Here is a 14,719-nt window from a genome sequence, read left to right as displayed (position 1 = left end):
GGTTTTTTCCTTGTATGGAGTGGGGGTGGCTGGTCCCAGAAGACTGGAAAATGCAGTGTGGTGCAGGTAAATATGTTTATGCAAGCCAACATTTATGTTTAGAGCTAAATTCTGAGCAAAAGTTTAAAAATAGAGGTCAGGTTGGTTTCTCCAGATATCTGTTGCATTTTTTTCTAAACAACTTCAGAGGATTAAAACAAAGTATGTAAGTGATAGCACACTATAAAAACTGAAGAATTATAGCTCCTTTGCTATCCAATTCCTAAACCCTCTTAAAAACTGAGTGTTCTAGTTTCTCAGCACTTGGCTGTATCTGCCTTTCCTTTTTAAAGTAAATTGGTTTCGATTTCAGCAACCCCTGTTTCCTGAATTAAGAACTTCCTGCATTAAGAGGTTCATTATCTGAATCACAACTCACTATAACGATTTCACATACAAGGCGGCCTGGAGTCTGAGCTAGACCCTCCCTTGTTCCCTGCAAAGGATCTACATCACGTGTTGAGGAGACATATTGCACAGAAGTGGTCTCTTCTCCATTGTATTAGGTGAAATGACTTTTAAGAGCAGGCAAAAACCTCCGAGGAAACTGGGTGAGTTTCCTCTAGACAAGAAGTCTAGAAGAGCGAACCTTAGAAGAAACTCTGGGCGATGACACATGCTTCCCTGCCCCTCCTTGTCACCTCTCGCCGCTGGACGGCCACAGTGACCACAGCCCAAACCTCGCTCTGGCCACTCTTTAAGCCAGTGCCACAAAAGAACTGTCTCGTTTATTTAATTGTGCTGAGTCTTATTTGAACTTTTAAGTATCTTGAACATACCGCTTCATTGTTCGTTTAGATTACCGGGCATGTTTATGGAGGGAGGAAAAACATGATTCGTATCTGATTCTGTGCAATACCATCAAGTGCTGTGTACAAATATACCCACCAGTGAGTTCACTAAGTGTTAAATAATTGGATAGTGAGTGTTCTAAGTGTTTTGTAGCATGCAGGGACCCTCGATGCATTCTTATGTAGATGTTGACGCATGTTTTAGGGATATTTGGAGAAATTGGCTGGGATTCTCAGACACACACAGGAACAACTTATTTTTTCTCATTAAAAAGAATGGATTTATAGTTCCCATCATCCAAACATTAGCTAATGCATTTTGGGGACAAGATTACACTTACTATGCAACATATTTTTCAGGATGAGAGAATGAGACATTTCAGTATAAACCCATTTAATTTGGATATTATTTTGATGAAACCACAGCAAATGCCTCATAAGTGAAATACAGGGCAGTGTGATTATTCTTTCTTGGAGGCAGGTTATGGAGGGAAGGTGGATGGGGAACAGAGTTCGGAGGAGACTTGGAGCTTGACAGAACATGCTGACCCCAGAGAAGGCCAAAGGAAGCGACTGAGAAAGGGCAGCTCAAGAGGACAGACCTGGAGCTGTGTGCCCAGAAAATGAAACCGGCAAGTGGAACCGAGCGGAATCAGGGAAGGCGCCGAGCTGGGATTTGGGTGGCTGGCTGGGAGATGGTTCCGATCGCAACCAGGGGTGGACTTGGAATTGAAGTACAAAGAGTTTTCCTTCGGTCTCCCCTGACCCCAACCTCCACTCCAGGGCCAGGAGAGCTACCAGCCCTTGGGAAGTGGATTTGCCTGAAGATGAACTAGAAATAAGAATTATATGGGGTCATTAACATCCTGATCTGTGTCCATCTAGGTCAAGGTCAACGAGCCCAGACAACAGAGAATTGCTCATCTTGGGCTGATACCACCTCAGTGTTCAGAGTCTCCTCCCAGCAGGGGTGTCCAGCCTTTTGGCATCTCTGGGCCACACTGGGAGGAGAAGAGTTATCTTGGGCCACACAGTAAATGCACAAGCAATAACGAAAACAAACAAATCTCATAATGTTTTAAGTAAATTTATGATTTTCTGTTGGGCTGCATTCATAACCATCCTGGACAGCATGAGGCTCTCAGGCTGTAGGTTGGACACCCTGTAAGCAGGGACCACAGATGCTATATGTTAGAGGACACAGAGCAGGGGCAAGCCATCTATAGGCATGAGACTACTTTAGGAGCATGGTCTTGTAGGAGAAACCCCAGTCCTTGAGGTGACACTGTCACAGAATTACCCATATGTGGCCATTCAGAGGATCAGAGCTTCTTCACAGAGGCTTCAAGGACGTGGTGACCTTTAACAGAAGACAACCAGCTATTCTTCCAGCAAAGTGGGTTTCTGCAGGAGCCACGAAGCATTGCAACTCGAGCTGTGTGGCCTCCTGGTGAACCACAAGCCAGTCCAGAAAAACGAAGGAGAGCAATGCTCTTCACTGGCCTTGGAAACGCTGTTGTAGATGAAGAGTCCATTGGAAGCAGCTGAAACTTGGAAGGGTAATGGCTTCTCATTCGGGCATTATAACATTAGCCCATTAAGCCCCGTAGCTAATCAATATAGGACTATTTTTATTTTTAAAGAAATCAGAAGGCCAAAGAGAGGGGAAGCAGAGGGAACACAGCGAAGGGCACGTGGAAAAGGCACCTGCCAGGGCTGCTGGGCGGCATTGGCTGACTTTGGATCAGGACCTCCACGCAAAGTGACCCAGAGGAGGGGACACACTTGGCCCATCTGGGGGGTTTGTGTATGGTGAGCTTTTTTAGGGCTCCCACGGTAGATGATTTTATTTGCCCATGGAGGAGGACGCTGAAAGGACAGCAAATAGCCTTAAATTAAATAATGGTAGAAAGTTATTTGGTGTTGGCATGACATTCAGCCTTTTTAAATATTAAAAATGGAATGATAAAACAATGCACTTAGAATGAGTATACTTAGTTTTCTTTTTTTAAATGGGTAGATGAGTTTCTCTTAAGGAAATGTGAAGTCCCAGGTGCAAAGAAGGATCCCCCCTTGTTTTTCCTCTTTCCCTCTAAACCCCAGACCACCCCTAACACAGCTTAAGAGCAGCGGTTCCCACTGGGCTGCAGATCAGAACCCCACGAAGAGGTTAGGTACCCCAGGTCCCTATCTCAGCTCTACGGGGTCCTCATCCAGGGCTGGGGCCCCGGGAATCTGTATTCTTCAAAGCTGTCCAGGTGATACCCTGGCCGATGTGGGAACCACTGCCATAAAACAGGAGTTTACAGCTCCCGGTCTCATCTCAGCCGATCACTGAATTCGCTCCGGGGCGGTGTCAGGTAATAGGGCCCCTGCCGTGGGCTGTTTCCTGTTGATTAGCGACCAGCTGGGAGAAGCTGTCTCCAGGACCTCTGAGTTCACACCGCCCGTAATTACCCCGCTCAGCAGACGCCTGCAGTTCAATCTGGGAACCTTTTCCTCCACAAGCACTCTCAGGTTGGCTTAATTGCATTCCTTTTCTAATTCAGCTCTGAACTGCCACAGTTGCTCCAAAACCGAGGCTCTCAGGGTAGGTCTCAGCAGGAACAAACCAAAGTGAGAGGCGGGGGAAGCCGGAGCCCTTGGCGGGGTTTTGCTGCAAGGGCTTCTCTGTGTAGCAGCTGTTTGTACTAGGTAAGGTGAAGGAGGCTGCACCCAGTATTCACAGATTACACCCCGCTGCTCAGGAATTTTCAGGGAGCTCCTCTCCCGCAGGCTCCTCCGTGCCAGCCAGGCTCCCCTGGACAGACGGACCGAGGCGTTTACTCCGAATCCCGCACAGCTCCGTTCCCAGCGGGCAGGTGGGGCGGGGCCGGGCCTTCCCCCCACCCCTCCCCAGGGAGGTGAGGAGGCCGCTCAGGCCTCAGCTCCTGTTACCGAGCAACACAGTTCCATTTGCCAATTGCCACCATTTCCTTCTCGTAGTGTTACAGGCCTTATTATTAACATCGAGTTCAGAGAAATTGCTGTCATTATGTGAAGTAACTTCCTTCGGAGGTTATTCATTAACCTTAGGTATTTTACTGTGTAATTATAATTGCCAGGTGCCGCAGGCTTGGAAAACCTTTGAACTCCTCTAGGTATTAGGGGATGGCAGAAAGGAAATCTGATTTTTCTTCCTTTTCCAGTTAAGTTTTAATCTGGAAGGCGCCCCACTTCCCCTCTAGAGGCGCCTGCCTTCCTCAAGGGTAAACTGTTCCGACCCCCTCTTCCAGATTGCTGAGTGTGATTTCCCCAAGCACTGTAGACCAGACTGAAGCTGTCCGTCCTTTGTCTCAAGGGGAAATTGGGGGGACGGACACTCGGAAGACACGCAGGGTTGGCGGGCCCACTTCGGCGGGCCTGAGACTCTGCGACCGCCTCGCACAGTACCTGGGATTGAACATTGCGCACGACCTTGTTCTGACCCGGGGGAAGATTTCATCCCGGTGCTTGATCGATGGCTCCTGAAAAAGTTTTTCAGGGCCTGGCTTTGCAGGAGCCAGGTGCGTGCTGCATAATGCGCCCTTTATACAGGCATCCTCGGTGGCCACCGCTGATACAACCCACGACCGCATGGTTGCCAGCGACTTCGGTCCCCACCCAGTACCACTGCAGGTATGCATTTCACATATAGTTTCAGGCCCCCTCCCCTAAAAAAAGACAGTCCCCCTTCTCTTTGTTTCAAGACAAACAAAAGTAACTGGCGCATTTCTTCCACCTGCGCCTGCAGCTCGGTTGCCCTTAAAAAAGAAACCTGTTTCCCTCCTCCCAGGTTTCTGGTTTCTCCACCCCGTCTCCCCACCGCTCCCCACTCCCGTACCCAGGCCTTCCGGCCTCCGCCCAGCCTGGGAGAAGGTGCCCGACATTCCAGGTAACCTGACTCTGCAGCCGGCAGGGGTGGTGGCTGCCGCCGGGAGGCCACGTGATCGCCCCTGCCCGCCCGGAAATACACACCTTGTACGAAAATAGGGGACAGGTGAGCCCAGACAACCCTGCGGATTTGAATTTAAAAACGCGTTTGCTAACAGGGCGCTTGCTTCTGCATCAGACAGCTTCCGATTGGACCCTTAGAAACGAGTGGGCGCGCGGGCCCTGGGCGTGTGGGGCGCGGGCTGAGCTGCTGCACGCAGGTCCGCGCAGCGGGAGGAAAGGGGGGGGCGCGGGGGGGGGCTCCGAGGCCGAGCGCAAGCCTGAATCCAGCCCCAGGGGGCCGCGCTGCCTCGTCATTCCCGGGCCCTGCCGGCCCTCCCTTGTCCCAGACAGCGCTCTCCTTTGATCTGTAAAATGGGAGAACGTAGGGGACACTTTGATATTCTTTAAAAGGCACGGGGATTTGCTGCTTCCTCTCCAAATAAAGGGCTTGCGAGGAGCTTCTCTGAGCACCGGACGGAACGTGCTGCCACATGCAATCCAGTGAGCGGGGCCTCCCCTCCCAGCGCCAGACAGCCCATCCCGGGGCTCGGGGAGCCTCTGCTGTGCAGCCACGTGCGGAGGGAGGGCGTGGCCGCTGCCTTCAAGCTGTTGACGTGGTTTTGCTGGGGCGATGGGAGACCAGAGTGTCAACCACAGGACAATATCTGGCGTTTATTGAGTGCTTCCCTTGTGCTAGGTTCCGTGGGGCACCCGTATTGCTTATTAGTACTCACCAGGGAGGTGGTACAGGATCATCTCCATTTTACGGATGTGTTCACGAGATCCTCAGCCCCTGGTCGCACCGTGCGCAGCAGTCGGTCTGTGCGCAGGGCCTGGCGGACTGCGCGGGATCCAGCTGCCTTGCCGCCCACCTCTGTGCGCAGTCCGATGAAGGCAGCCGGGCAGCTGCCTTGGCCACGGCCTCCCAGCTCTGGCTGCCTGCGGGACTCTTCTCCTTGCCCTCTCCCTGGGTTGGGGGGGTGGGGGGAGGTGGGGGATTTTCTGCCGCGACCCCGAGGACAGTGTGGTTCCCCGGTCCTTTGGGACCCTAAGTACTGTTTGTCCCCCTTCTCCTGTCTTTCTGCAGCCAGCATTCACTGCCAGTTAACTTCCCCTTAGGCAACACCGACGGTGCCCAGCCATCTGTCCTCCCTTCGCATCCAGGTAGAGAGGGGGCCTGATGGGGCAGTTAGGTAGAGGTGCAAGGCCGGGTCCGCCTGCCTCAGTGGGTAAGGAACTCGCTTAAGTTCCTTCCTCTGATGTTCAGTGGCCCTTTCCTCTGCTTTGCAAGAAGCTGTGACCCTGCTTACACACAGGCAGGTGCAGTCACGGTTTCGCCAGCACCCCGGAGGCAGCTCTGACGGCATGGTGTCTTCAACTCAGTTGGCCGCCCGTGGTGACAGAAGGACTGAACAGGATGCGGTTTCAGGGAAGCCACGGTCTTGATAGTTGGATAGTTTCTAATAGCCTGAGACACCAGCCAATAGGATCTTTCGAGTGTCACGGGGGACACACCCTTTGACCTGGGATGCTGTGCCCCCCCCATCTCTGGCCACTGGGCTAATTCCAGCACTCCCTTGGGCATGGGGCTGAGTGGGAGACATTCTGGCGTTTGGAACATTCCAGACTGAGAGGGGTTAACCCTGGGCCCACTGCTCCTTTTTGTGTTGTATCCTTGGTTGACTGGGATCGAAAAGGCCTGACGATCCTTGGTTCAGTGTAATTCTGTCTTTTAAGCAGAAATATAGGGATCTGAAAACTTGCTGCACTTAATTTTGCTTTGATTGAGCATCTCTGTGTGTGTCACTTAGTGGTAGAGATAATGGAAAGAACAGGGTGGGTGTGGGGAAACCCAGCTGCACCTGTCCCAGTCAGCTGTGGGCCCACGGAGCATACTGATTCCCGCCCATGTGGGCCTCTGTTTCTTCACATTTTTTATCTTCACCCAGTGGTGTGTTTATTGATGAGGGAGAGAGACAGACAGGAACATAAACAGCAATTTGAGAGAGAAACATCTATCAGTTGCCTCCCGTACATGCCTTGACCTGGGATTGAACCTGCAACCTTTTGGTGTATGGGACGATGCTCCAACCAACTGAGCCACCTGGCCAGGAAGATTTCCTCACCTTTAAGAATGATTTTAAAAAAGTTAGACCAGGCCAGTGATTTTCCAGTCAAAGCCGCTCTGCTTTGGGCTCAGACATGAGGGAGGTGCGTGTACAATATTTAAGAAATGGAAAGGGAAGCTGATAACTGCTCCAGAGATGTGCCGAGTCTCCAGCACTAATGTGGACGGTTCTCTTAAAGGCATTTGGTGACGGTCAGCCTTCTGGGATCACAGCTGTTCAGTTTGGCTAAGTGCTACCCTGCAGGAGGGACCGGAGTGGGAGGCGAGGCTGGAAATGAAGCGGCATTCCAGATTGGGGATCGCCGTGGGTGCCGAGCCAGCGAGTCCGGACGTTGTTTCAGTGGAATTCAGGAGTCAGCCACAATGTTGAAAGCAAGGTTTTGTCCATCGCGGTTTGCATGCAGTTGGAAGAGACCTGCAGAGGAGTGAGTCAGGCACAGAACAGTTACTTCCTTACCTGAAAGCCTCCAGTTGGGGGGCAGTTCACGGCAGGCAGGCAGGCCCGTGCAGCCAGGCTCCGTGCAGCCATCAGGGGTCCAGGCCCCTCCTGGTTTTCTGNAATTCAGGAGTCAGCCACAATGTTGAAAGCAAGGTTTTGTCCATCGCGGTTTGCATGCAGTTGGAAGAGACCTGCAGAGGAGTGAGTCAGGCACAGAACAGTTACTTCCTTACCTGAAAGCCTCCAGTTGGGGGGCAGTTCATGGCAGGCAGGCAGGCAGGCCCGTGCAGCCAGGCTCCGTGCAGCCATCAGGGGTCCAGGCCCCTCCTGGTTTTCTGCTTTTCTGTTCCAGTTGAGCAGGCTGTCATCTCCGCAGTGACCTCATGGCCCGGGATGGCTGCCGGGCTCTGCTCGTCATGCTTGCATGGCCAGCTAGGGGGAGGAAAGCAGAGTGGAAGCAGGGGTGTGCACCCAGGGAGTCAGCCCACCGTCATCAGCCTTTCCAGCAGCCCCCACAGCCCAGTTTTCTACGTCTTACCAGCTGGAACACAGTCTCATGGCCATACCCAGTGTCAGGGGTGGGCGTGAGGGTGCTGGGCAGGGGGCACTTTTCTTCTGGGCAGCAATGTGACTTGCTCCGTCAGGGCTCTGTTCCTGAGAGATGAGGGGAAATGGATACTGGGGAGCAGGAGCCAGTGGTCTCTGCTACAGAAAGTGATCAACCTCTGCCCTGGGTTCCTCTGCCCAGTGGCAGTAGATGGGACTGTTTGGGCTCATCCGGGGGTGGGGGGGAGGAGGGCCCGAGCTGGAGAGACCCCAGGAAGGCGGGTGGGAAAGCAGGGCCAACAGGACCCGCTGGGTTTCACAGGTCGTTGTCCACTGGGGTGAGGGAGAGGAAGGACTCGAAGATCACTCCCAGTTTGGCAGCCGGGTGGAAGGGATGCTGGCGGTGCCAGTGACTGACAAGGGAGTTGGAGGAGGAGAAGGGTCAGGACAGGGGTCACGACTTAGACTGCGGACCTCTGAGTCTGTGGTGCTGGCGGTGCACCGGGACTGGGGCTCGGGGCATTTCCAAGTAAGCCTTACGTTCACCCGACTTAAAAAATCCTATTGTCCAGGATGCCCTAAAGTCTCAGTGGCCCTATTGGGCTTCCTAAGTTGCTACTGAGGGACATTGTGTGACACATGAGGGAGGAAGATGATGGGGTGGCCCCTTCTCTGCAGAACCCGAACTCTGTAGTGGTTCTTTCCCACCACGGGGCTTAAGGATCTGGAGAGTCAAGACAACGATGGTGTTCCAGGCACACACAGCACTACCCCACCCGCCCTGCCATCTCCGCTGTGGGGAGCTGAACTGTGGGCGGAGCACACACTTCTCTGTTCCAGCCTGGGGGCAGTTTTTGGTAGAAGACGTCCCTATCCCCTTCGCTCTGAGCCTCTCTACCTGGCCCCGCTTTATCTTCCCTGTCTCAAACCCACTGTTGGGAGGCAGGCGCAGGCTCTGGGGGCTGTCTCTGTATGCAGGAGGGCTGTAGGTAAAAGGCCATTGGCAGCATCCCTGGTCCAGGAGAATGACTGACAATGACAGTAAGTGTGGCAGTGAGGGCCCAACTAGATGAGGAAGTACTAGATGTACAGACAGCGAGGTGGGTAGGAAGGTGGTCAGGGCATCAGGGATCAAGATGGGGGTCGTGAGCTCAGGGAACAGAATTTAAATCCTCGGAGCATAGAACTTCATGGGGAACGGCCCTTAGCGCACCTTGCCTGGGTAAAAGCACCTCCTTAAAAGAGACAACCCGGGTCAGATAGTTGGGAGTGAGACCTTAAAAACGGCGTGCTCCGTAGAAGACAAAAGAGCAGGCTCCGCCCAGCCTGCGTGTGGTCCAGTGCTCAATGTTGGTCAGCCTTGATGTCGGAACCTAGAGTGGGCACACCCACGGCCTTCGGAACTTGGAAGGCGTTCTTCTCCTGTCTCTGGCTGAAGGTGTTACTGCTGAAGTGGATGATAGCAGTTCTGAGCCCCGGGCCTTCATCTGTGACTCTTCACCCTATCTGGGAGCTTTTAGGGTCTTCTCAACTGGATGCTGCAGTGCTTTGCTCTAAATCTTTTGTTATTCGGTGTGCCACTCGTGTCGTGGGCCTGGGCCTGTGTGCTTCGGAATGGGCCATTCTCTCATGTCAGGTCTCTGGTCATTCCTTCCATGATATATTCCCTGTCCTGCCTTTCTGGAAATTCTACTAGTTACATGTTGGAAGTCCTAGACATCCTTTCTCTCCTAATGTTCATCCTTTTGCCTTTCATTCTGTGGATCTTAGCATTGCCTTCCTGAAAAGGCCATCAAAACCATTGTTTTGTACTGTCATCTGAAGGGTGGTCAGGTCGCCTGGGCGGAGATGGGGAGGGGGAGGGTTTTGGCCCTGGACTTCGGGTGGGAAGCGTCTGCACTGCCCCTCACTTGCAGCCAGTCACCAGGCATGTGGCTCTGGCCTTCCTGTGACGGGTGCACTGTGGTCCTTGGCTCCTTGGGTTTCCAAGTGGAAGCGAGGTCTTCCCCACAACCTCAGCCCCTCCAACTTTCTGTGTCTCTGTGGCTTAGAATGTATGTTCCTGTCCAGGTCAGCAATATAACTCGGAACTCGAAGATGAGGGTGATTACAAGTGAGCAACCTGCTGTTCTGAGCATGCGTGGAGTGGTCCTGTTTGACATAGGTGGTGATGACTTAGTTGTCAGGCTCCAGGCAGCCAACCGCCCTGGTTACTTGATGGAAGCTGCTTTTCTGAAAGAGGCCTGGGGTAGCCTGAGTCCTAGAATACTTTCACTTGACCTTCGTATTGGCATAACACGAATTTAACACCGTGTGCCTGTTGTTGTATTTTTGAATAGGATTTGAGTATTCTGATGGAACACACCACAGCCATCCTCTACGTCCACCCTCTCCTGACCAGAACGCTCCGTGCCCTGCCTTCCCCTGCCCCTTTGGCAAGCTGGCCTGACTTTGGATTCTGCTGTGGCTGCTACAGCATCTTGCTTCCTGCGTTCTCCGGGCTGCCTCTGTCTGCCTCCCTGCCTCGCAGCGGCACCCTTCCCGAGGCTTCTTCCTCCCCTCCTTCCCTGTGTTGGTGTTGGTCAGAGTGTGGGTTGTGGGTATGCAGCCAGATTCGTGTGGGGCCTGACCTGACCCACCGGATCAGAACCGCTGGGGTGGGGTGGGGTCCACCGAGCGGCCGGCCTGCCGCTCCAGCCCTCTTGGGGAGTCCCCCACACTGCGGGTGGAGTTCGTCCCCATGGTCCTCAAGCTCTGAGGGTCCAGGGCCTGACGCTGCTGCTCATCCTTGGCCTTGTCTCTGGGACCCTCAGACCCTGGCAGGTGTTGCTCTCCCGCCCCAGCAGCACCAGGGCCCCTGCCGGCTGCCACCTTGATCTGGAAATCTTCTGTTTCCAACTCTTCACAGGGCCCGGCCTCTGTGCTGGCGGTGGCCACTCACACTGGCCATCTGTCATCCCAGGAGTTGGTGGTTTTCTGCCAGACCACTTGGAGATGCGGTCACAGAACCCGGGAGGGATGCATGTGGTTAGATCCCCTTCGTTGAAGGGAACCACACTGACTGCACAGGGCGCACATGGCTGAGCGAACGTACCTGGTTCTGCAGCCACCAGGGGATCGGTGGCCTCACTGTCCTTTCTCGCATCACTTCTGCCAGAACCCTGGGAGGAGGGTGGAGGGCACCCTGTGGTGAGTTCCCAGCAAGAGTTCAGCTGTAACTTTCGGAGTGGCAAAGCCGTGGGAACTGCCCCCACCCCAGATTATGGTGGGGCCAGCCAGGAGACTCCTCCATGAGATGTCCCCAGTAGCACTTCTGGGGGACTTGTGTGGCATTTGCTGACTGCTGATTACTGCAGATCTGGGTTAGTTGGAGGTCAGGGAGTCAGGGACAGGTGAAGCTGGGAGCTTAGAGGTGGGACAGGCAGCCCTACTGATCTGTGTGAGACCCCTAGAAAGGACACAGAGCTTTGAGAAGCACATGGTGGGGATTTATCAAAGGATGGGAAGAGCAGATCACTGAGCTATGCCCGCCCGGCCTGTAGAACCCTGCAGGTGTCTCTGGGGAGCCCCCCGAGAGAGCAGCCTGGGCACTGCACACCGGAGAGCTGGGTCCTGCTGGCCAGACCTGGCGGGGGCTCGCTGCCCTTCTGGTAGTTGCAAAAGGAAGGCTCCATCTATCACAGAGTGGCCTACAGTGGCCCCTCCGCTCTGTGGCGGGCGCCGTCCCAGGGGATTTGCCGCTTCCCCCACGGGGTCCCCGAGCCTGCTGGGAGGCAGGCCTGTTTCCCCAGCTGTCTAACCTCTCATTTTATCTGTCTCTTGCTGACCTCTTAGTTTTACAATGAGTCAGTTTATTTGCTTGTGCAAATTGAGTTTTCTTAGAGAGAAATAGAACAGAGCTAGGAAGGGGCCGATGTTTTGATGGTTTCCTCTGAAGGACGAGAACCAGCCGTGGGCCGGGGCCCTGCAGGCGCTGCTCATACCAAGACAGTCCCTGTTGGCGGCTTATTTTAATACCACAGAGGGAAGGCGAGTGGGCAGAGAAATACCGCCTCCCTTGTCCGAGGGGGAAGATCTGCTGGGTTTACAAGCTAATTACTTCTGGATTCCTGGGGAGTTCAGAGAGTTTGCTTAGCAACTGGCCTGGCTGGCCCCTCCCCGCGGTGGCCCCCCAGCTTTTTTGCCCTCACCAGCAGGGCTGGTGCAGCGGGGCTCCCACTCAACCAGGACTAAGCGTTTTGGGAAAATGGTGTCTTTTCCTCGACGGGACCCAAGCCTGTAACCCAGTCCAACAAAACGAGGGAGAACCAGCCAACAAAAACCTTTTTAAGAAACAACCCAGGCAGTAGGAAATCATACTGGTCAGGGCTTGTTTTCCTGGCTCGGAGCCTCATTCCAACCTGTCGCAATCAGCTCTGGCGTGTCTATAGGGACACCCTGGTGCAGGGCCCCTCGGAGGAGAGGAATTTTACATCTCTGTTTGACTGGGCTCTTTGCCAGGGGCGAAGTTCAAAGTGCAGTTTCCAGTAATTTGCTGGGCCTTCTCTGCGGGTTTGATAGGGCCAGGACAGAAGCCTGCAAGTCCAAGTAGTATTTCCTGATTCCTGTCATTTCTTAAGAAGAGCAGGAAGGTCGTGGAGGGGTGGGGGCTGAGGACTCGGGCTGGTTCTGAGAGCAGAGGGGGTCTCTCTCACTTGAGTCTTCCCAGCCGCGGGCAGCCTGGCACAGGGCTGGAGGGGCCCGCCACCTCCCCCAGCAAACACCAAGTGCCCGTCCCCGCCGGCCAGGCCCTCCACTGATTTACTGCGAGCTGGCAGTTGTTTGGGGCTATAAAGTTGTCGAGTAATGGCAACATGTTCTTGTTTTCTCATATCTGTAGGATGAAAGTGAACATTTTTATAATCCTTCCCTCCTCGCCACAGTTCAGTTCCCTGGCGTGAAACATGTGGGCTTGGTTAATGGGGAAGAGCTACAAAGAAGAGTTGGGTTTTATACCCGCCCCCACCCCCGCCACCCCCTTCGGAGGACAGGGCCCGCCTTCCTGTCATTTCACCTTCGTGTCTCCCCCCTGTGTCTATCTGCGGCCTTGACGCACCATAACTGAGCGAATCCTCACTAATCAAGGGACGGGGGTGGGGTGGTGGTGGTGGTGGGTGGGGGAGTCTCATTTCAAAGAAGCGTTTGCTGGGCCAGTGTAATTTCTCCGTCAGGTGAAGGCTCCGTGGAAGGCGGCTTTCTTGGTGACAGCTTGCTTTCCCACAAGCAACAGTGTTTCAGAGTGTTGGCTCCGTCCCCGTACCAGCCACTCTTGCCTTGGAAAGGACCCACGGAGCGAGGGAGGCAGTAGGGGCAGAGGACAGAGGGGGAGTGGGGGAGGCAGAGCCGAGCTCTTCGGGACTTTACGGCCCTGGCACCGAGAGCAGTCGGTCACATTTTGGTGGCCCTCCCACTACCTCGAGTGCCCCTCGGTCCAGGAAAGCAAAAGCAGACAGACCCCAGGGACTGGGGAGGGGCCTGGAACCAGCGGTGGGAGTTACTTCCTCCCTCCCCGCAGAGCCTCTGCCCTCCGTCCTGGGTTCTCCGAGATCAGGCTGCTTTTCATCTGCTCCTTCGCCTCAGGAAACGGACTCTCTGAGCTGCTTTCCCAGGAGCCGGGAACCGTGGGTTAGCGGTTTCCCGTTAGAATGTGACTCCACTGTAGTTCAGCAGTTAGGGGCGCGGGGCGGGCGCGGGAGTGGAGAGTTCGCCATGACGGGCATTTTCTGTGTTCATCTAAGAAGGGTGAGCATGAAGCTGTGTTGGCATGAAATGTCATTTCGGTATTTTTACTCGAGGGCTGGTGCTTTGGGGGAGCCGTCGGAACGTGCATCTGTATGATGCCAGAGGGACGGGTTGAAAGTTCCAGGCAAGAGCGGGGACAGGCTGGTTGTATCCACTTGCGTTGCCCAGTGGGTTGGGTGATTCCCCCTCTCTCCCGAACTGCCTATACTTTTTTAACTTCCATGAATGAACTGTTTGTTTTGCAGTGTGGGATAAATAATATTTTGGTAGTCTTCAGTTACAGGGAAAAACAGCAGCTAGTGATCTGTGGCCCACGAAACCAGGCACCTGGCTCGCTGCAGGTCTGCGTCCTCGAGGCAGAGAGGAAGACAGAGACCGACGACCTTGACACACCCCCGCCCCAGGACCCCTCGGCAGGGCGTGACCTTCCCACCGCTTCTCCGACCATCCCACATCTCTGTCCGAGAGAAGACCCGCCTGCGAAAGACCCTGGCTCAAAGATGGATTGACAGCCCGCCTTACTCCCTCCCAGTCCTGCTCACGCTCGGGGGTGGGACGCAGTGAGCTGCACGCTTCCCACGGCCATCACATCAGGCCTCCGGCGTTCATGCGGGGAGACGGCGTGGGCAGTTCACCCGCATGCGTGGCATCCTGCTGGCCCACAGCCTGCACACTGCCTTCTCTGTTGGGACCACCACTTGGAACCCGCATCTGGTGTCAGCGAGGGAGCCCCACGCACAGGGAGCGAACTGCGACTGAGTTGTTCTTCACACGTCCTCAGGCACAGCCGGTGACCCCCGCATGCCCTCACCGGAGGTTTGGCGAGAGCGACAAGTGCGACTCGAAGGAAATGAAAATTCCTCGCCAGAGAATATTTTTGTGCAGTTTTTAATTTTGTATTTTTAACCTCGTGAACTTATTAAGAAGCCTAAAGAGCCACTTAGACTTGTGAAATCTCGACACGATGGAGGACGTTTTAGGCTAAAGTGCAGTGTAAGGATTTGTGAATTTATATCCGAAATAATGGGTAGGAGCCGCAGA

General features: G+C 54.2%; 1 long non-coding RNA gene across 1 annotated transcript in view; it reads left to right on the top strand.

Annotated features, from left to right (window-relative positions):
• Positions 1-3,780: 3,780 nt before the first annotated feature.
• The window catches only part of LOC118995480 (uncharacterized), a 41,080-nt gene continuing 30,141 nt past the window's right edge, over positions 3,781-14,719 (top strand). The window contains exons 1-2 of the long non-coding RNA XR_005068279.1: positions 3,781-4,487; positions 4,645-4,848. This is a non-coding gene — a long non-coding RNA (uncharacterized LOC118995480). The remainder of the gene's footprint in view (positions 4,488-4,644; positions 4,849-14,719) is intronic.

The sequence above is a fragment of the Sturnira hondurensis genome, unplaced genomic scaffold, assembly GCF_014824575.4.
Source record: "Sturnira hondurensis isolate 20B ecotype Veracruz unplaced genomic scaffold, ASM1482457v3 Scaffold0010128, whole genome shotgun sequence".
Classification (NCBI taxonomy): Eukaryota; Metazoa; Chordata; class Mammalia; order Chiroptera; family Phyllostomidae; genus Sturnira; species Sturnira hondurensis.
The sequence above is the reverse complement of the archived record's forward strand: the minus strand, read 5'-3'. Positions and strand labels throughout refer to the sequence as shown.